Source organism: Tamandua tetradactyla, chromosome 3 (genome assembly GCF_023851605.1).
Source record: "Tamandua tetradactyla isolate mTamTet1 chromosome 3, mTamTet1.pri, whole genome shotgun sequence".
NCBI lineage: Eukaryota > Metazoa > Chordata > Mammalia > Pilosa > Myrmecophagidae > Tamandua > Tamandua tetradactyla.
In genome coordinates this window covers 129,524,007-129,546,261 of record NC_135329.1, presented here as the reverse complement: position 1 = coordinate 129,546,261, position 22,255 = coordinate 129,524,007, and the positions used below count along the sequence as shown (strand labels likewise).

The window sequence follows — 22,255 nt, the reverse complement described above, 5'->3', positions numbered from 1 at the left end:
AAAACATATTCTGGAATCTGATCCATTCCTGTAGGTATAATCCGTTTTAAGTAAGATATTTTGATGAGGCACCTTCAATTAAGGTGTGACCCACCTCATTCAGGATGGGACTTCATCCTATTACTGGAGTCCTTTATAAACAGAATGAATACAGGGACAGAGAGAGAAAGCCAAGGGAGCAAGAAGTTGAAAGCAATGAAACATCAAATAGAAGGGAGAGACCTTCCCTTCTATTTGACATCACCATGTGCCTTGCTATGTGGCAGGGGAGCCAGGGATTGCTGGCAGCTGGTCTTCAAGAAGAAAGCATCACTTTGATAATGGCTTGATTTGGACATTTTCTTGGCTTCAAACTGTAAGCTAATATATTCCCATTGTTTAAGTTAACCCATTTCATGGAATCTGCTTTTGCAGCCTAGGAAGCTAAAACATCCTATTTCTCCAAAGACGATAGAAAGATAAAAGTATAAGCAGCATAGTATCTAGACTATTAGCGTGGAGGACAGAAAAGAAAAGGCATTCTAGTTACACCATTCCAAAAGGTATATCTCCAAGAGGGTTCTTACTATATCACTCAAAAGGTACGTGTGGCAGAGTGATGGCCCAATAAATTCCAAAGTGATTTGAACAGTGAATTAAAAAGTATTTGAAAAGTCCACTTGGGGAAATGATGAAAAAGGGGGAAAATTCAACTTTCCCAAGTGGAGAATTCTTGATACTCTCACAAGCAGTGGGGACAACCAAAGCTATAGGCTGGGCCCCCAACCTTGGGGATTGTTCATATGAAACTTAATCCCACAAAGGATAGGCTAAACCTATTTAAAATTAAGCCTAAGAGTTACTCCCAAGAGAACCACCAGATGTGGCCTCTCTCTCTCAGCCAACACGACAAGCAAACTCACTGTCCTCCCCCTCTCTTTGTGGGACATGAATCCCAGGGGTGTGGAGCTCCCTGGCTATGTGGGACAGAAATCCTAGAATGAGCTGGGACTCAGCATTAAGGGATTGAGAAAACCTTCTCAACCAAAAGGGGGAAGAGCAAAATGAGACAAAATAAAGTGTCAGTGGCTCTGAGATTCCAAACAAAGTCGAGCGGTTATCCTGGAGGTTATTCTTATGTGTTATATAGATATCACCCTTTTAGTCAAGATGTAATGGAGAGGCTGGAGAGAACTACCTGAAAATGTAGAGCTCTGTTCCAGTAGCCATGTTTCTTGAAGATGATTGTATAATGATATAGCTTTTGCAATGTGACTGTGTGACTGTGAAAACCCTTGTGTCCGATGCTTCTTTTATGTACCTTATGGACAGATGCGTAAAACATAGGGATTGAAAATAAATAAATAGGGGAGACAAATGTTAAAATAAATTTAATAGATTGAAATGCTAGTGATCAATGAAAGGGAGAGGTAAGGGGTATGGTATGTATGAATTTTTTTGTTTTCTTTTTATTTCTTTTTCTGAATTGATGCAAATGTTCTAAGAAATGATCATTATGATGACTATACAATGATGTGATGATATTGTGAATGATCATTTGGTAAGAATGTGTATGTTGGTGTGTTAGTTGGATTCAGTTGTCAACTTGGCCAGGTGAGCATACCTAGTTCTGTTGCTGCGGACACAAGCCAATGGTACGTGAACCTCATCTGTTGCTAATTACATCTGCAGTCAGCTAAGAGGCGTGTCTGCTGCAATGAGTGACGTTTGACTTAATTGACTGGTGCTTAAATGAGAGAACGCTATGTAGCACAGCCTAGCAGCTCGGCATTCCTCATCTCAGCACTAGCAGCTCAGCCCAGGCCTTTGGAGATGCAGAAAGAAGTCACCCCGGGGAAGGTTGTTGGAACCCAGGGGCCTGGAGAAAGACCAACAGAGACCATCTTGTGCCTTCCACGTAAGAAAGAACCTCAGTGGAAAGTTAGCTGCCTTTCCTCTGAAGAACCAACAAAATAAATCCCCTTTTATTAAAAGCCAATCCATCTCTGGTGTGTTGCATTCCGGCAGCTAGCAAACTAGAACAGTTGGTATGTTTAATAAATAAAACAAATTTTAAAAAAAGAATAGAATGATCATATGGTAAGAATGTTTGTGTTTGTATGTGACGTTTAATAAATAAATGAAAAAGTATGTGTGACCAATTCAATGGGCTTAGCCCTCAATCTTGAGGCTCACCTCTGTGAAGCTTATTCCTGCAAAGGAGAAGCTATGTCTACTTAGGATTATGCCTAAGAGTTATCCCCGGAGAAACTCTTTTGTTGCTCAGATGTGGTGCCTCTCTTTCTCAGCCAACTTGGCAGGTAAACTTACTGCCTTCCCTCTACATGGGACATGACTCCCAGGGATGTAAATCTCACTGGCAATGTAGAACCTGACTCCCAGGGATGAGCCAGGACAAGGAATCATGGGATTGAGAAAGCCAAAAGAGGGAAGAGATAAAACAGACAAAATAAAGTTTCAGTGGCTGAGAGATTTCAAACAGAGTTGAGAGGTTATCCTGAAGGTTGTTCTTACATATTATATAGATGACCCATTTTAGCTTATGGTGTATTGTAATGTCTAGAGGGAAGTACCTAAAACTGTTGAACTGTGTTCCAGTAGCCTTGATTCTTGAAGAAGACTGTGTAACTATATAGCTTTTACAATGTGACTGTGTGATTGTGAAAACCTTGTTATCTGATGCTCCTTCTATCTAGGGTATGGACAGATGAGTAAAAAATATGGATGGAGAATGAACAAATAATAAGGGGGATAAAGGTTAAAATAAATTGGGTAGATGGAAATACTAGTGATCAAAAAGAGGGAGGGGTAAGGGATATGGTATTTATGAGTTTTTCTTCGTTCTTTTTATTTCTTTTTTATTTCATTTTCAGAACACAAATGTTCTGAAAAATGATCAGGATGACGAATGCACAACTATGTGATGATATTGTGAGCTACTGATTATAAACCATGTATGGAACACTTGTATGGTAGGATTTATCAATAAGAATAAAAAAAAAAAAACGGGAGGACCTCTAAAGATTGGGAGAAAGATCAAAGGAGAAAGTTATACAGAGATGACAGGATTTAAAAAGGAGTATGACTGATGAATCATTATACTGATAATATTTCTTTTAGTCTCCAGAGTCTTGCAGCAGCCAGAAGGAAAAACCTAAAATTGTGGAACTGTAAACCATATCAAACTCTGAAAACTATTCTATAACAAATTGCATTAGTTTACTTTGAAATTTATTGTTCTTTTGTGTATGTTATTTTTCACAACAGAAATTTTTTTTAATAAAATAAGAAAAAATATGGATAAAAATAAATAATAGGGGGGACAAGGGGTAAAATAAATTGCTAGATTGAAATACTTGTGGTCAATGAGAGGGAGGGGTAAGGGGTATGGGATGAATGAGCTTTTTCTTTTTTCTATTCTTTCATTTTTTAGAGTGATGCAGATGTTCTAAAAATGATCATGGTGATGAATACACAATTATGTGATGATATTGTGAGCCACTGATTGTATAATATGATTGAACTGTTATGTGTGTGAAGATTTCTCAATTAAAAATATACATTTATCTGTAGATATATACGTATGTTCAAGAGGGTTGTGACAGATTGCACAACCAAAAGGTTCTGGCTATATTAATAAAACCAATATATTGATCTGAACAATTCTCTTGAATCTGTTGGCCCTGAACAGCTTCATATGCAAAATCAGCAAATTACATGATGCCCAATTCCTTCAAGTTCTAAAATTCAATCTAAATTCACAGATTCTTAATCAACTGGCTCCAAATTAAAAGAAACAAGGCATGTAAATAAAACCCTTAACACAGTGCCCAGCATGTAGTAAGGTCATAAATATAAATAAGGCAACCCAGGTTTGTATATGTTCTACACAAGCATACATTTGAATTTCTTTGTTGGGACTTTCTAAAGGAAAGGAAAAAAAAATCTGGAACGTTCTATTTTATTCAGTCCGATTAATTCAAAGGGGCCCAAAATCAAACAATAAATTACGAAGTTCTCTCATGAAAGGATGTAACTGGGTTCATCAACTAGGTTTTGCTTTGTTTTAAACTAGACTGTCAGCGAACCTTGGCCAGCACACAGAGGAAATCATGAGTGCTATAAAGACTCATTCACTCAGCACACATTTACTGAAAATTGCCACATACAAGTTGCAACAGGGGAAGCAAAGATCAGCAGACAGCTGTCCCGGGTCCAAACTATGGCAAGTGACAAGTACAGGGGTACAAGGAGTTTAGGTGCCTGGATAAGGAAAAGATTATCTTGATACCCCAGAACAGAAATCTGAAACTAATGGGCCACAGGTATTCCATCTAGGCCCACAGGTTTGGTTTTGTTTTTAACTGAATTAGCTTGCCAACACTTGGCATTCAGGAGGTTACACATACGTTTTCCAGCTTCTTTTGAAACTTAGGAAGCGCTGGCAGTATGAGGGGGCAGCAACAACCAACAGTAGCTGAGCAGCCTCTCCTTCCACCAGTCCCTTACAATTAGCTCCAACATGGAGGCTATGTACCATCAAGCTCGCTTTCTCTCCACACTTGGGCTGTCATTTTCATTTCCCAGTCCATTTCAACTCTGCATACCCAGTAGCTCTAAGGAGGTTAGCCGGGGAGCTGAAACTTCTGAGTTGGAATCCCAGTTCTGCCACATATTAGCCATACTATCTTGGGTAAGTAATTCAGCTCTCTGATCCTCAGTTTCCCATATACAAAACTGGGATATCAGTAGTGCCTCCCTCACAGAGCCAGTGTGAGGGTAAGTGTGTTATTACTGTAAGTACTTAGAGCTGTGCCTGATACCTAGTTAACTGCTCTATAAATATTAACTATTACTACCTCCTGGCCCCTGAAGGCATATGGGTTTCAAACTTTTGCCCTACAGCTTTAACATTCTAAAGTTATCTACCAAATTATTTTGCAATCAAAAATAAAATGGCATATGATGAAAGCTGTGCAGATACAACTTAAGAATTACTAAAGCCTATAGAATTTGGTCCTCTGCTATTGGGTAGAATTAAGTTAATGATCCTGATGACTCCAAGTGCTCTATGAGTTCATATTCTCAAAAGCGGCACATTGCATATCCCTGAATGGTTTGGGAAGAACAGAATTAGTTATTATAACGACCATGCAGCACAACATTGGGCTTTCTTTTCAATCTCAATGCCTCATGGGAATGCGTCTGTAGCTAATGCAGCACGAGGCCAGTGGGATCAACTTTTAATACCTGTTTACAAGAGTTAGCTGTTCTTCCTTCATTACAGAATGAAGAAAGACTCCTCGTTCTCTGTTTTCTCTCAACAAATACACAGAACAGGAGGCTTCCTGCCAAACATCATGTAACTGGCTACCTTTGAACTGTGGGATGTTGGGCAACATTTGAGAAGAGGTTTTGATCTCCACTTCTGTTCCGTAATAGTATTCAAAATGTGCTTAAGTGTGTACACACACACACACACACACACACACACACACGAAGCATGTTCCAAGCAGGGCCTTATTTTTAAATTTCTACATTCTGTCACTTTCTAAGGCTTCTACATGTCTTTCATTTAAAAACACATATGTAAAATATAATCGAATTTTAGACTACTTTGAACACAGCAATAATCTTAGAAAAATAAACAAGAAGATATATCCAGTTTATATTGCATTCTTCTGAGAACCACCACAAATTTTTCCACCATCTTATCTTTTTTTATTTTATTTGTCAGAAATATGTAACACCACAATTTTTTATTCTCTAACATACACCAGGTCAGCCCCTGAGAATTCACAATCTTGAGTCAAAAGATTGCACCTAGCTCTCTCCAGGAAGAAACTCCACTAACTCGGGTACTGGTTAAATAAACGATTGCCTTTTCTTTTTTTTTTTTTTAATAAACTTTTTACTTATGTTTTTTACATGGGCAGGCACCAGGAACTGAAACCAGGTCTCTGGCATGACAGGCAAGAACTCTGCCTGCTGAGCCATCATGGCCCACCCACACAATTGCCTTTTGACACAAATGTTTGTTTGACCTAACAGATTTCTTTAAATATTATTGAAAACTCAAAATGGTTCAGTACATTTTATATTTTCAATATTACATTCTAAGTACCAACCCAAACGTGAGGTAGGAGAACTATCATGCTCCTTGATTTATTTCTTATTCCCACTGCTAACTGATAGGTAAGGGACCAGTTCTCAAACACTCGTCATTCTTCCTGGTAGGGGAAAAAAAATTTTCTACAAAAGACTAAAAAAGGAAAGATCAAAGTGAAAATACATAGTTTATGCCTCTTAAAAAGAAAAAAAGAAGGATACGTACACCAGCTGACATGTATTTTTATACTCCAGGGATCAAATGGGGTAAAGATAAATGTTTTTAAAATTCACTGAAAAACAGCTTCGAGCAAAATCATCTCATCTACAATCCAGGTCTACAAACCAGACTGGCAGGATGGCAAAATGGCAAAATTTGCAAAACTTCAATCTACAAACCAGACGGGAAGAAACTCTAAGGACTGGAATAATTATTCCTTTGAGTATAAAGTCTGGTCCTCCCAGTCCACGGTGCCTATACACAAACCACAAATATTTATTAAGCAGGGTGAGGAAAGCTATGGAACCAGGAGACAGAAAGAGACTGTGACCCCAGATCTGCTGCTTCCCACCATGGGGCTTTAGTGTATCCTCAGGTGTCTCAGGTGTCTTGCCTATAAAATGGAAATAAGATGGCATCCAGGCGGGTAGCCTGCAAATCCACCAGCTGCTATGGAGTGCAGTCAGCACTGTCCGGCTCAGTGAAGTTACTCTCAAGTGTCTCTTTTAAATATCTTACCATCAAAATGGCATGCGGAATGTACAATAGCTGGCAAATGTACCACACTGCTGTAAATCAGAGCCAAGCATGTATAAAAGAAAATATTAAATTCTCTGCTTATCAGTCAACAAAAAAGGTCGAGTCCATTTTTAAGACAGAACTTTTTCCCAGGACAAATGGCAAGAATTTTATAAATATTCTCATGTTCTGTGAAGTTTGGGTACATCAGGATGTGTTATCATCTGTGTCTCACCCCCTTGGGACACAATTTTACCGCAGAAATAGAATGTCAATGTCCTGCTTTGTCCACTGAGCAGAGTACAATAATGCCTTCAATATGTCAGCCTGTTTCATCCTCCCTAAATGCATAATTGATTTTCAACATTTTATGCTCTAATTACTGCCCCAACTCAAAATTGGATTGGGACAAGTTCATGTTTCAAATGCTCCTTTCTTTAAAGCAGAAAAGCAGTGATCAGAACAATCAATGAATTGTCTTCATTGTTTCTTGGAGGAAAGTCACTTCCTAACCACCTCCAGTTTCTGTGACTCATTTATATATGCTTCCTGTGTCAGAAAAGATACAGAACTTATACAACATGGCTAAAAAATAAAGCCATATGCATTATGAGAAAGAACCAGAGAAGAGTTTTTCTTTATTTAAAACACTGAAAGAGTAGCTATTACACTTCCCTATAGAAACAGTATTAGGACCAGCGTCAAATAAAAATTAAAAGTTTAAACTTCCTTAGAAAAAAAAGGTAGAGTTAGAAATTTAGGTCATTTTATTTTTAACCACAGCCTTCTAAATGACCTGAATATTCCAACATCTACTCTAAATGACAAGTTTTGTAATTCCTGTGAATAATTTAGGTGGGCAAATTTGCTTTACATGTTGAATTAAAATATTACATTAGCATCTGACAAGCCACTTGCCCACAAAAATTTTCTGTCTTCCTTCCTCACCTATCAGGGGAAAAAGGAGTGTATGAAGGGAAAGAAATCTAAAACTGGGTCTCTTGCATGATGATCTTCAATAGCCATGATGGGAAGTGGCACTCTGTTTACATGAAATCTTCTCCCAAAGAAACGTGAAAAGTACAAAGGTATTTTACAGTTCCAAAGGCGTGTGCTTGAATTCAGTCTCTGAAGAACACTACTATTAGCAGAATCACAATGACTCTCTTAGAATATCAATAAATAATTCATGCTAGACTATTTTACTTGGGCTTCTCGTAAAATCAAGACAACAGCTTCAGTCTCAGCAGCAAGAGTTCGGCTTTTTTTTTAAAATCCAACTTTTACCAACATCTCAGACAGATGGAATCAACTTAACCAGAATGATACTGGCCTTGGTGAAACAGAACAGCATTTATCAGGATTTATTATGGGTGTCTGTCGGGTTCCTGATTCCTTCCATGAAGAAAGCACTCCTCGAGCTGACCACCCGGGGCCTCACCCCTGACTCTTCACTCATCCCTTCCTAAAAGCAAAAGTGAAACTTGGGAAGAGAAGTTAGCGATGTGGGGTCCAGCCCATACTTCCTTCTTTGGTGCCAAGCTTCCCTCTGGAAGCACATACTCGGGTCTTCTTGATTAGGTTGTTATAAGGGAACAAGCCCCCTCCATGGAAGCGTGGCGATCCAGCACTGCCTCTGAGCAGGCAGGCAAGTCTATCGACTGTCTAGTCAAGAAGCTCACTGCAGGCACATATTTAAGTCACATTCTCCATTATTAGCACTATCATTTTTTTAAAAGGTGAATTTGAATTTGATGTCTTCTCTCTGTCAAAGCTAGTTTGAAGCTCAGTATGACAGGGAAATTTCTGGTGTCAGGACTACCACCACCAAATTCTCTCAATCCAAAAAATGAGAATTTCCTCTTCCGATATAATCAGAGGTATTTTAAAAGTTTTATATCTAATTAACCTATGAAAGACTTTTCATTTCATTCTAAATTCATAACAAACCATTTACTATTATTATGACCGTTTCACATTGTATTCCGGCTCAACCACCTATTAATGGCAGCTACTCAGCTTGCCTATGCTACTCACCCTCATTTGTAAAATGGGAATAACAATATCCTACACCTCATGGGTAAGATTATAAATAATCATATGTAATGGCATGATTATTTATAAATAATCATTGTACATAGAACACCTGGAACATACATAGTAAGTGTTGAATAAATTTCCCCTACATTATACTTCTCTTTCAAAATCATTTAAAATCATAAGAGGCTTTAGGAAATTATTCCAACAAGCCTTCCTTTCATTTTCAGATGAGGAAATTGAATCCCAATATGAACAAGTGATCTGCCAAAGGTCACTCAGAAAATTTTTAAAAGCTCTTCATTCTGAATGTTTTCCCTCCCCTAAAACCTCAGAATAGGATTTGGCAGATTATAATCTGTAAACTAGAACCACGGTTAGTGTTAAATTCTTTATGCATAAACTATGGTGAGGAAGACTAATAAATCATAGGATTTATGGGCAGCCTGCCCCACTGGAGACTCCCACGGCTTCTCAATCAAGGGTAAGGAAGGGTTATGAATGCATTCCCTTAATGAGTAATGTTTCTGGAATCAGCATAGCTTTTCCTTGATTCACTCTTTTAGTTAGTCTACTTTTCTCAATGTTTCCCAGCAAGTATAAACCTTTATTTTATTAGTTATGAATTCTACTCCTGTCACTTAAGGATTTGCCAACTATTGCAGTTTCTCAAATTCCCCATCTAAGCCACAAATAAATCAACACATTATTTATGAAAGTGACCAAGCACTTCTTGTATAAAATTAAAGATGGGAATACTAATAGTATTCCCTGAATGATATCATGATTAAAATTTTCCAGTGCTGAATACTGCCAAAGACTAGATACACCTCCACATCCCATCTTTTAAAGAATTTCCTAAGGGGATATACCTGTCAGGAGTCCATATCTCCTATTTCTTCTGGTTCTTTAATATCTGGCCTGCCAGTTCATCCTATTTCCAGCAGAGGTGTTTTTTCTCTTGTTGTGAAATGCTTCTCACGATACTCCAATAACACTTAGATATTTGATTTGGGGATAATCAAGAAGATGCCATCACTGTTGATATGCTGCCGAATGCCACCTTCATTTGGTACTAAGGGCATAGTTTTGAGCACTCTCAAATGAAAATGAAGCTCTGGGCAATCATTTCTTTCTACAGCCTGCTTTTGGTTCTTCAATAAACAACAGTGTGAATTCTACATTTGTCTGAAATCTCCAACATAGTACAGTAATTAAACCCAGCCTCAGAGATCAAGAAGAAATTGTGATCGGCCACCCCAGGGTAACCCCACCCCCCCCATATTCCACATTCATTACCGCTCATTGGCCTGAGGTGGTTACTGATGTTGCAAGGCTCATGAATTCCACCTCAGAGTCCTCTACAGGACAAGAGCAAGCAGACAATATGTTTGTTAACTTGATAGTCTCATCTCACGTGATAATTTCTATCCAGAACAGGTAAAGTATTGAATAATCTTAGAAAACGTTAATTTGTGGGGAAATTAAACACTAATTTATCAGCCGACATTGCACAATAACAACAGTAAGTGAGCCCCACTCCGGGGCTCTGCTCCTGCCTTTCTGGAATTCTCACCGCCCCCAACCCCAGTCTCTCCACTGATTCCACCCCTAACCTGGAGCTGGGACGAAAGCTGTCTCCTCACTGTGCTCTATCCGCCCCAACACCTCCTGTCAAGGTCGAGGGCAGTATTTCCATCTCATTCCTACTTTCTCCCTTCCAAGTGATTAACTTGGCTTCCTTAACACTCAACTTATATCTATTTCTTTCAAATACCTGAAATACCTTTCAAAGTTAAAAACAATTGTGCATACCTTCTATATGATCTATATATTCTTCCTCTATTTCAGCATGTCCAGCATAATCAATCATGAGGGAGTGATTTGGCAGTTCTAATAAGGGCACTTTAATTCTTAAGAGTTTGGTCTGTGATTACCTGACTGACATTTTTAGACAGATGGCCAGGGATAGCTTTCTGATTTACTCCCCAAAACTTCCTATACTCAATCTGCCCAGTATACCTCACTGTCAGTCTCTCATCCACATACAACTGCGAAAAACTAGCAAACTCTCCTTCAAAAACTGCTATGTATTTCCTCTCAGTCTTCTAAACAGGCTGTTTCAAAAGTGGGGGGGGTGCGTTTCAAAAGGGGGGGTGCAAAGTGACCTCCTGGGGTGCAGAAAAAAATATGAGTTTAATTACATTCACTGTTCTCATCCTTTTTATTTCTATTTTGTGTATTTCATCATGCAAATTACTTATTACTACAGAAATACATGATCATAATTCATAAATAAACAAATGTGGCAGGTGGGGAAAAAAAGTATTTTATTGTTAGAACTGCAGTGTCAAAAAAGTTTGAAGGCTACTGGACTAAAGAATCCTTCTCATAATACACTTTCTTGGTGCCCTATCAACAATGTCTTCTAAAATATTGTATTCTAGTTTTTTAGCAAATAGAATATTCTGTATTCATATAGTGTTTAGATGGTAACATCTTATTACTATAATCAGACTTCAGAATCTACTCTTAGCTTTCCTATTCTCTCTCTCAATTATATTTACTCATTAGGTCTACTCTTAAAGACAGTTTCATAGTTTAAGAAACATTTTGTCTTTACTTCAAAATTAAGCAATGAAACATTCTTCAAAAAATAAATGACATGCAAGGCAAATTTTCAAACACATGTAGCACTTAACAACATGCAGCACTGTTCTAAGTTCTTTCCCATTTAATCCTCATAACACTATTATTCCAATTTCTCCCCCTACCCCACCCTCCCAGTGGAGAAATTTACTTTTGTAAAACTCAAGATACCTCTAATACCATAGTACACATTTTCAATGAGGGAGTTCTGAAGATGAACCATTATTCTCCATGCCATCTAATTTCTTCATCTACCTATCATCAAGGAATCCCTGTATTAATAGTTTTGCTAGACAATTTAACTCTCTGTGCCTTAGAAGCCTCACCTGCATTAAGTGCACTCACTTGGGCGCCTACTATTCTCCAGGCACCATTCCTGGCTGAGAGACATACAAGTGAACAAAAGACAAACCCCAGATCTCAAGGAGCTTGTTAATGTGCCTGTGGGCATGGCACAGAAGATAAGTGCTCATTATAATGCTAGCCATAACATTCCCAAAAGTAAGGGCCACTTCGGACTTATCAATACCTTGAAGCAATTTTGCCTCATTCTACCTAGCCCCTTAGGACAGTGTGCGGCACAGGTGAAAAAGGACAGAACAGGAGACAGTTAAATGATGAATCAGAATTTGGACTGCTGAGCATATACATACACACTCTATTCTTCGAAAGAATTGTCGTAAAGCTCTCTACAATCCACCCACCTATTGGGGGTATAACTTATCCAAGCCAGGAACAAGGCTTTGCAAAGAACTTTTGATGGACAGCACCAAGACTGCTAGGAATCCTCCCAGCACTTTCTAAGGATGCTGATGAAGGTCTATTTACACCTGGAGGTTATAGTGAATCTGCTACATGTCTGACAGCTGCAAAATTTTACTGCCATGCAACTTAATCCCTAATGATGCTGACCCCCAGGCTGCCCTTACAGGACCTGCTGTGAGAACATCTTATTATTTATTCATAGTTATTATATAATCACAGATCATGCTCTCCACGGTCGCCACTGCCACAAAGAAAGCTTTGCTCAAGCAGAGCCTGCCTTTCACCACAGAATTTAAACCCACTATAGCAGGAGAATAAAAGAATTCTGCTGAATCCAAAGTAAACACAAACTAAAATGATAACAGGAACTCTCAGGAGAGCTTGCATTTCCACTATAAACAGCTTAGATCACTTCACAAACACCTCACTAAATCCAAATAGCTGAGATAGGCCCACATCTCCACCGGGGATAACAAACGCCAGTGGCCACCACTGAAGGAGTTTTAGGTTACAACCTCAAAAAATCTACAAGAGGCCAGGTAAAATCCACTTCCAGACATATAGATCTCAGGCTGATCTGCTAAAAAAGAAAATCTGCAGCAAAGTGTTTGCAAGGTGGTGATGTCTACAAAGGCCATGATTTGCCCTTACCTGCGGTATTTGCTCTGTCAGCATCAGAATAATATTAAATCCTCCCCACTGCCGCCTCCTCCTCCCCATATTTATGCACCTCAGTTGTAGATCAGGCTGCTGAATTCAGGTTTATCCAACAGCCCAGCTCCCCCCCTCCCCAGGCAATTCAGCAGCAGGAGGAGGAAGATTAGAAAGAGGTACAGGCTGAGCCCCATCTCTGCACTGTCCCCACCTCCAGCCCCCTGAAGGTCCCAATCTGGGGAAAATCTTCTGACACCAAGATCACATGGACATTCCCACGCTGCGCCCATATGCTTCTCTGCAACCCCCAGCCCTTTCTGAGACTTGGTCAGTGTTGCCCAGACTCTGCGTCAGCTCCAACAGAGCATGCCCACAGGAGACCCTGCAGCAGAGCTCGTTCCATGAACCTCCCAGCCCGGTGGTCTTACTGCTTCCCTGGCCCCCCACCCTCCTCTCCTCAATCAGCAATTCTCCCATCCCAGGCTCTCCCTCTATCGACGACCCCCTTTCTCTACACCGCATCCTCCGGTACAGTACCGCATCATTTCCACTGTTAAATCTCCAAGGGCTTTAGAGTCAGAGGGATCAGGTAGAGCCCAGTCACCACCATTTTCTGGATATATGGCCTCGGGCAAACTGCCTAATCTCTTTAAACCTGAGATTCCTCATCTGGACAACAGGGTTTACCTCATTTCTAAAAGTAAGGATTAAATGAAAACAGGCACAGCACTTAGCAAAATCCCCAGAATGCATTCAATGTTTAATAAATGCCTACACTTTGTACAGGGAAAACATTTCACAAGTGGTAATGACAATCATTCTGGTCCTCCACCACCTCTGGCAGGTCCCCCCTCCACCTGGAGGCCTTGGCAGAGGTGGGCTGCAGGCCTAGGTCTGGGCTCACGGAGACACTGGACATTCTCCAGCCCATTTCTCTACCAGCTTCAAGTAGAAACGCCACCTCCTGTGAGGCTCTTACTGCTCAGTTATACCACCCTCTACCCCAATTCTCAGCTGTCGCTTACCTATTTTTGGTAAGTTCCCCTCTTTTACCGAACAGAGAGGGGGAGCTGAGCTCACAATTTCCCTTTACTCCTGAAAGATGTTCTTGTCCAACCGTCAGCACCTAAAGGAACAAAGGTACAGGGATTAAATGGGGCTTGGACAATCTGGATTAGAAGCCTAACTCCATCATTTATTAACTGTGTGACCTCAAGCTGCACCTCAGTTTCCTCACCTCTAAAATACCAGTAATAGTACCTATTCGTGGGGTTAGCAAATTAACTAGCACATAGTCAACACTTAAGAAATGACAGCGATTATCACTATAATTACTACCATTACCATACTAGACCTTTAATCCTTGGCCCTTCCAGACTGAGTTAGCCATTTCCAGGGCCACAGCTCTGCAGTCAGACATTACTACCCGGTGGTCCCGCCTGATGACTACACCATCCTACCCTCCCAGCTCTCACTGCTCCTCACTCCCATGGTGCCTGCTCTCTGCTGTCCCTTGGGAGTGTTGCCCCCCATTCCCTAACAGTGCTGATCAAATCACTGATCATCCGACTCCTTGCCAGCATCCTCGATCCTCTGCAACCATCTGCTTTCGTCACACCCACTGGAATCAATACCACATCTCTGCTTCTCCACACCTAACCCCCCAGCCCAAAAGACCACAGAGAACTGCACCACTGCAGGCTGATGCTGCACATCTCAATGTCTCTCCTCAGCCCTGTCCTAGCAAAGGACACTTTTTCTCCCACGTCACACAGAAAACCAGAGCAAGCAGGCTTCATATGTTATCACCAGCTTCCTGCTCTTGCTCTTTACCTACCAACTTATCCATAGGCACCTCCCTGGCTTTTCTGTGCTCCTATTTCAAACTGACCCTTCCATCACCCCTCCCTAAGGCTACCTTTCTACACTGCCCCACTCCATTCACACATTACTATTCTGTTCCCCGGAACAGCAGACCATTTATCTTCCATTCCTCGGCTTATTATAGCCTCTCAACCCTACCCACCTCACCTGACTACTCCCTTGAGATTTTGCTCAAGAATTACCTCCTGCAAGAAGCTGTCCCTCCCTCTCTTTTCTAACACACTCCACCCACATCTCTGGAAACGATACTTTTGTGTGTCTCTCTGAAAACCAAGGCTGTACCATCCACACTGAATGCTCAGGGCCTGGCACAGGGGTAGGCCAATAACATTTTTTTGTATGCTGTATGGCAGGGTCACATTTCATTATTTTTCCATGTGAATATCCTGTTATTGCAGCGCCATTTGTTGAATTTTTATTTTTTCTGTTTTTTGTTTGCTTGTTTTGCTTGTTTGTTTGTTTTTTGGGGAAGTGGATGGACCGGGAATCAAACCCCCGGGTCTCCTGCATGGCAGGTGAGAATTCTATCACTGAACTACCCTTGCAGGTCTCCAATAATTTTTTAATAAAAGGATGAGTATAGCAGACCCTGCACTCAGACTTGAAATGCTTTTAATACTAATGAAGTATTAATACAAGTATAATTAAGATATATATTTGGGGCAGGCAATGGTGGCACAGTGGCAGAATTCTTGCTTGCTATGTTGGAGACCCGGGTTCGATTCCTGGTGCCTACCCATGCCAAAAAAAAAAAAAAAAAAAAAATATGTATTCAGCCACTTACATAGGATATGTACACAAAATTTTTTTTCTTTTGATCAAGACTGGGCAGTAGCCCCTCTCCCACTGCCTTCCCAGAACAAATCTTCCTTTGAGGAAAGAAAACAAAGGGGGACACAAACACTATTTCCTCCTCCTTAAAAAAAAAAAAACCCAAAATAGTAAGACAGTTTACGAAAAATATCCAGCTGACACTAGCTTGGATAGGGATAACTGCAGTTGTGCAAGCTTAAGAGAAGGGAAGTTTACTTTAGATGGCTACTTGAGGGAGGAAACAATATTCTATTACTAAACAAGAAAGAAGCTGACCAAAATAATTACTCTCAGGTTTATTTATAAAGCAAAGGAGGAAGAGGAAACAGCTAACCCCAGTGGAAATTTCCTTTATCTGCTTTTACTTCTGGAATGGCTACCATACTCATTCTCAATACTAACTTATGATTTAATTTATAGGAAGTGATTTTAAGGCTTCAGGGAGCTGCAGATGGTACCTGGGGGCCCATAAGTCTCGGGCGATGAAAGCTTGGCGTGCACCGTTACATCACTCTGACCTTCCTGAGCAACTTCCTAGCTGACAAAATGTAGATGTTTGCTTTGTCAACAAGATATTTGTGTTCATCCCCCTGTCTCAGGCTTTGGTTCCTGATTAGTTTTTAAATCATTATGCAACCAAACTGAATAGGGCTACTGTTAGCAGCTGTGAGGTCCTCTTCTGGGCAAATCCCCAAGTCTGCGGCCTTCAGAGAGTGACTTCTGTCCTTTCTGCATAATTACACATTCTCCTGATTGATGAGCAGATCAATCCTCCTAGCGTCCTCCAGAACGAAAGCCCCTCGCTCCTCCAAGTCTGTATATTTTCCCACAGATCAAGGCAGAGGAGAATGGCCGGGTAAGAGCTCTCAGCTCCCTGCAATTCAGTGCTCAAGAGCTTTACATTACAGCAGCAGCAGCTCTGGACTGTCCCACCAGACTCCCCATCCCTCCTGGCTGTCCCTATAAGTACCCACATTGGGAAGAACTGTTTGAATTGTTTGATACACTGGACATGAATGCCAGGAAAAGAGTTGTTGTGTCCTGCAGGCCTACAGGCCCCCAAAGCCCCAGTGCCCATCGGTACAGATCCATTTCTTCAATCAAACGTGGCCAGCTGGACAGACACATCTGTGATCACCAGGAAAGTGCCCGCATTACCTACACCCTCTGCCAACTTTTTACCGTGTTTTGTGCTCAACAGGGTACAACCAAAGAAACTATCAACTGCGAACTTGGCAGAGACTATAACAATTACATGTTAAACAGGTTATCGTTTGCTTTTCGGGGATAGGGGTGGGGAGTGGTATGTACTGATGTTTATAACTTACTTCAAAATACTTTTATAAAGAAGACACGGCAAAGCCTCTGTGGAAAACAGGTTGGTGGTTCCTCAAAAACCTAAATACAGAATTACTATATAACCATCCCCCATCCCCACTTCTAGGTATATTTCCCAAAGAATTGTAAGCAGGGACTTGAACAGATTCCTTTTTTTTTTAAATGTTTTTTTTTTTATTGTGAAATAAAACATATAGGCAAAAAAAGCAATAAATTTCCAAGTACATTTTAATATGTAGTTATTAGAACAGATTTTAAAGTTTGGTATGGGTTACAGCTCCATGATTTTTCATTTTTTCTTCTAGCTGCTCTAAGACCCTGGAGACCAACAGAAATATCAATGTAATGATTCAGCTGTCATACTCATTTGTTAAATCCTACCTTCTCTGTTATAATCCTCCTTCTCTTTGAATAACATTCATACATAATAGCAATGAATTTCAACGTACATCACAACAATTTGTTGTAGAACAGATTTCAGAATTTGGTATGGGTTACAGTTCCACAATTTTAGCCTTTCATTTCCAGCTGCTCTAAGGTACTGGGAGCTAAAAGAAATATCAGTATAATAATTCAGAACTCATACTCATTTTCAAACAGATTCTTGTATATCAATGTTCATAGCAGCATTATTCACAATATGAAAAGGTGGAAACCATCAACAAATGAATAGATAACCAAAATGTGGTATTATCCATTCAGTGGAATATTCTTCAGCCATAAAGAGGCATGAAGTATTGATACATACTACAACATGGATGAATTTCGAAAACACTATGCTAACTGACATATGCCAGACAAAAGGACAAACACAGTGTGATCCTATTTATATAAAATATCTGGAATAGACAAATTCATAGACAGAAAGAAGACGGGAAGTTACCAGAGCCTGGGGAGGGGAGGAGGGGTGGAGAATTAATGGGTGCAGAGTATCTATTTGGGGAAATGAAAAAAGTTTTGGTGACAGATGGTACTTATTGATGGTAGCACAATATTGGGAATGTAATTTTAGGGAATGCCACTGAGTCATACCCTAAAAAATTCGTTAAAATGGCAAATTTTTATACCACACAATTTTTTTTAAGAAAAGATCAAATGACATCTAATAAAGCCAAGAAACCACAATCTTAATTATACATTCTAGGTAATGGGTATATGGGTGTTACACTGTAAAGTTCTTTCAACTTTGCTATATGCTTAAAAGTTTTCATAATAAAATATAGGAAAAATAGTTTTTAATTCACTTTTCAAAAATTGATCCAAGTCTAGACTTCATTTTCATTTCACAGCTTTTTTTCACTAAGGTCCCTTTCCTGTTCCAGGATCCAAACCTGGACATCGCACTGTATTTAGTCATCATGTCTCCTTTGCCTCCTCTGGTCTGTGACATTTTCCCAGTCTTTCCTTGTTTTTCAAGACCTTGACAGTTTGGGGGAGCACTAGTGAGGCATTTTACAGAATGTCCCTCAATTTGGGTTTGGCCTGATGTTTTTTTCATGTTTAGACTGCGGCTATGGGTTTGTGGGGAGAAGAGTAGCAGGTGAAGTGGCCCCTCATTCCATTATATGGGGGGATGCGCTATCACCCCACCTTATCACCAGTGATGTGAACCTTCATCACTTGGTTAAGGTACTGTTTGCCAGGTTTCTCCAGTGTAAACTTCCCTTTTTGCCTCTTTCCATACTCGATTAGAAGCAATTCACTAAGTTCAGCCTATACTGGGGGTAGGAACAGAGGATAAATAATCCCTATATCCTGATGGGGCACGTATTTACATAAATCACTGTTATTCTTCCATGAGGAGGTCTGTCTTTTCCTCTGTAGAAACGTATGTATATTTATTTTAACTTTGGGTTACAATTCAGTACTACATTGTTTATTTGGTTGCTTAAATTATTCCAACTTTGGCTATTAGGAGTTCTTTGAGATTGGCTCCTGGAACCTTCTGACATGCCCACATCCTTTGTTTTTTGAGCCCTTCCCTATTTTCTGGCAATACAAAATGATCCCACCTGAAAAACCATTTGGTAGTTCCTCGGAAATTTAAGTATAGATTTACCACATGATCTGGTAATCCCACTCTCAGGAATATACCCTAAAGAACTGAAAGCAGGAACTCAAACAGATATTTGTACCCCGACGTTCATGGCAGCATTATTCACAATAGTAGCCAAATGTGGAAGCAACCCAAATATCCATCAATGAATGAACGGATAACCAAAATGTGGTGTATACATACAGTGCAATATTATCAGACATTAAAAGGAATGAAACATGCTACAATATGGATGAACCCTGAAGAAACCATGTTGAGTGAAATAAGTCATATACAAAAGGACAAATATTGTTTGATCTCACTGATATGAAATAATTAAGATATGTGAATGCAGTGACAGAAAGAAAAGTACAGGTCGGCAGGTGTGGGGGGTGAAAATGGGGGTGGGGAGAAGATAGTTAATACACAATGGATACAAGAGTTTTTGTTGGGGATGCTCGAAAAATTTCGGTAATGGATCCCAGTAAGGAGAGCACAACATTGTGAATGTAATTAACACGTGTATACTTCGAAGTATACCAGGCTTGGTCCTGCTTTCCGGCAATCAGCTTGAGGGAGAGGGGAGGGAAGGAGAGGGCAGAGGTTTCTTGATGGCATCTGGTTGGTCTCCAGCAGTTCTGATAATGCTCAAGTGGCTAATAACCAGAGCCTCGTTCTGGGTTTTCAAAGATTAACAATTTTACCCTGGAATTTACACTCCAATCATACAAAAAGTGCTTTTTTAAAGAATAACACAAATAAACATAGGATAACCATCCACCACATTCAGAAGTTTAATGGCACGAATGCCAACTGTCATCTTGAAATAATTTCCAATCTACAACTGTATGCCCCCAGCCAGCCATCTCTGTGACCAAAAACAGGTGTAAATACAGAGCAAGTTGTTGGGCAATCTCACACAATGCAGTGGCAACACACACCCAGGGAATCTGCATCTCAAATGTAAAAGTTTGGGCAGAACTAGTATCTGCTGAACATGTAACTAGACAAGGTAGTAGGTGCTTGACTCGCATCATGTCATTTAATTCTTACAATCCCACAAAGATTAACCCTCTAAATAAATGGTCACTCAGTATGGAAATAGCAAAACTTCAATACATACTCAGCTCTATCCACCTCCAAGCCTGCTATCTTTATACTTGTAGTTTTATGTTTCAATGAATTTAAAACTAAGCTACAGCATGCTATTAGCATCACTGGCTAGAAATAAAAAAATAAATAAATCTGATCAGTTCTTTTTTAAAATTGTAGTTATTTTACCATATAACTCACACATGATGCCAAGATTCCAATTGAAGAATCTAAGGCATTTCTCAAGTCCCAATGCAGTAAAGTGAACCACTCATGATTTAGTAAAATCTTACTAATCCCACAAATAAACCAACTTAAATACAAGTTGTTCATGTAAAAAAAATAATACAAATCTAAAACTTAAAAAATAGCTTTTTTGCAATAAAAAGATCTCAAATGGAGATATCAATATCTCGATTTTTCACTCACAATGAAGACCAGTCTATTGTATTCTAAAATACCTCACCCTTTTTCCCTCTGTATCCCCTTCTCTACAATGCCCCCCTCTCCCACTTACTTTCTTCCCTCCACCCCTAAAAAGACGTTCAGCTGCTACAGTTCATTGTGAAACAATTCTATTCTGTGATCTATAAACCATGAAATTTAAAATGGTTAATATATTTTCTTTAGACAGACCAGATTACTTTAAATATTTTTTTTAATTTAGAAGAAATTTTAAGTGTTCAATTTGCAGATGAGGAAGCTAAGTTTTCATTTTTTAAGAGTAAAGTAAGTTTTTTTCAACATGTACTTAAAAAGTAAACATATAAATAATGAAAAAAAGCATAAAATAAAATTTTAATAGAAATAGGCATTTAATCCCACCACCCAAAGACCTTCCAGTTTTTCTAAGGCCATAAACACATTTATACAGGCCTAGTTTAGAACCTGGATCATAGTAGACCCTTAACTGTGTTAAAATTACATATACTTTACATAAGTATATACTCAATTTAGCTTTCTCTTGCCCTTTACAAAGCTGCCTAGGATTTCATGGGTGATCATAGTTTTCTACCAAGCTCCTTTCGAGATAAATATCTGGTTTTCCCAATATTAAAGAATACGGAAGTGAGAATCCATGTAATATAACTTTGTGCACTCGTACAATTATTTCCTTAGTATAAATTTCTAGAACTTAAGTTTTTGGGTAAAAAGGTTTGCATATTTTAAAACAGCACATGGACACGCTGCCCTCTAGAAGAGTTTTCCCCATTTATTCTCATAATAGTGTAGGAAGTCACTCATTTCCCTGTTACCCTTTACAACACTTTTTAATCAAACCATCAGAAAAAAAGTTATATTAATCAAACCAGCCCACTGTTATAGATTGGAAAAAAGTTATATTAATATGTACTGATCGCCTAAAATATGTGCCAGGTGTCATCCTAAGAGCTTTAAATGTAATAATCTTTTTATTTGGGGGAGGGGGAGGTGGCAACATGTATATAACATAACATTTCCCATTTTAATCACTTTAAAGTATATAAGTATTAATTGCATTCACAATGTTGTGCTACCATCACCCACCATCCATTACCAAAACTTTTCCGGCATCCCAAACAGAAATTCTGCAGCAATTAAGCATTAACTTCCCATTCTCCATCCCCATCCACACCCCCAGTAACCTAATCTTCTGTTTCTGAGAATTTATATATCTTAGCTATTTCAAATCAATGAGATCACACAATATTTTTCTTTCGTATCTGACTTATTGCACTCAACATGATGTCTTCAAGGTTCATCTATGCTGTAACACACTGTATCAGAACATCATTCCTTTTAACGGCTGAATAATATTCCACTGTATATATATACCACATTTTTCTTATCACTGATCTATTGATGGACACAAGTTGCTTCCATCTTTTGGCTATTATGAATATGCTGCTACGAACATCAGTGTACAAATATGAGAGTTCCTGCTTCCAATTCTTTTGGATATATACCTTGAAGTGGGATTGCTGAGTCATATATTTCTATACTTACCTTTCTGAGAAACCACCAAACTCTTTTTCACAGTGGCTGCAACATTTTACATTCCCACCAACAATGTATGAGTGTTCGTATTTCTCCACATATTCTGCATCACTTGTTACTTTCTGTTTTTAAAAAAATATCTATGCTCAGCAAACCTGGAGGAA

General features: G+C 39.3%; 1 protein-coding gene across 9 annotated transcripts in view; it reads right to left on the bottom strand.

Annotated features, from left to right (window-relative positions):
- Positions 1 to 22,255, bottom strand: part of TANC1 (tetratricopeptide repeat, ankyrin repeat and coiled-coil containing 1) — a 267,329-nt gene that overhangs the window by 207,905 nt on the left and 37,169 nt on the right. For 8 of the 9 annotated variants that reach the window (XM_077153922.1, XM_077153923.1, XM_077153928.1 and 5 more), the window contains one exon: positions 13,978 to 14,078. The exons of the other annotated variant lie outside the window; for it this stretch is intronic. The gene's annotated coding sequence lies outside the window, so the exon portion shown is untranslated. The remainder of the gene's footprint in view (positions 1 to 13,977; positions 14,079 to 22,255) is intronic. 9 annotated transcript variants of the gene reach the window in all.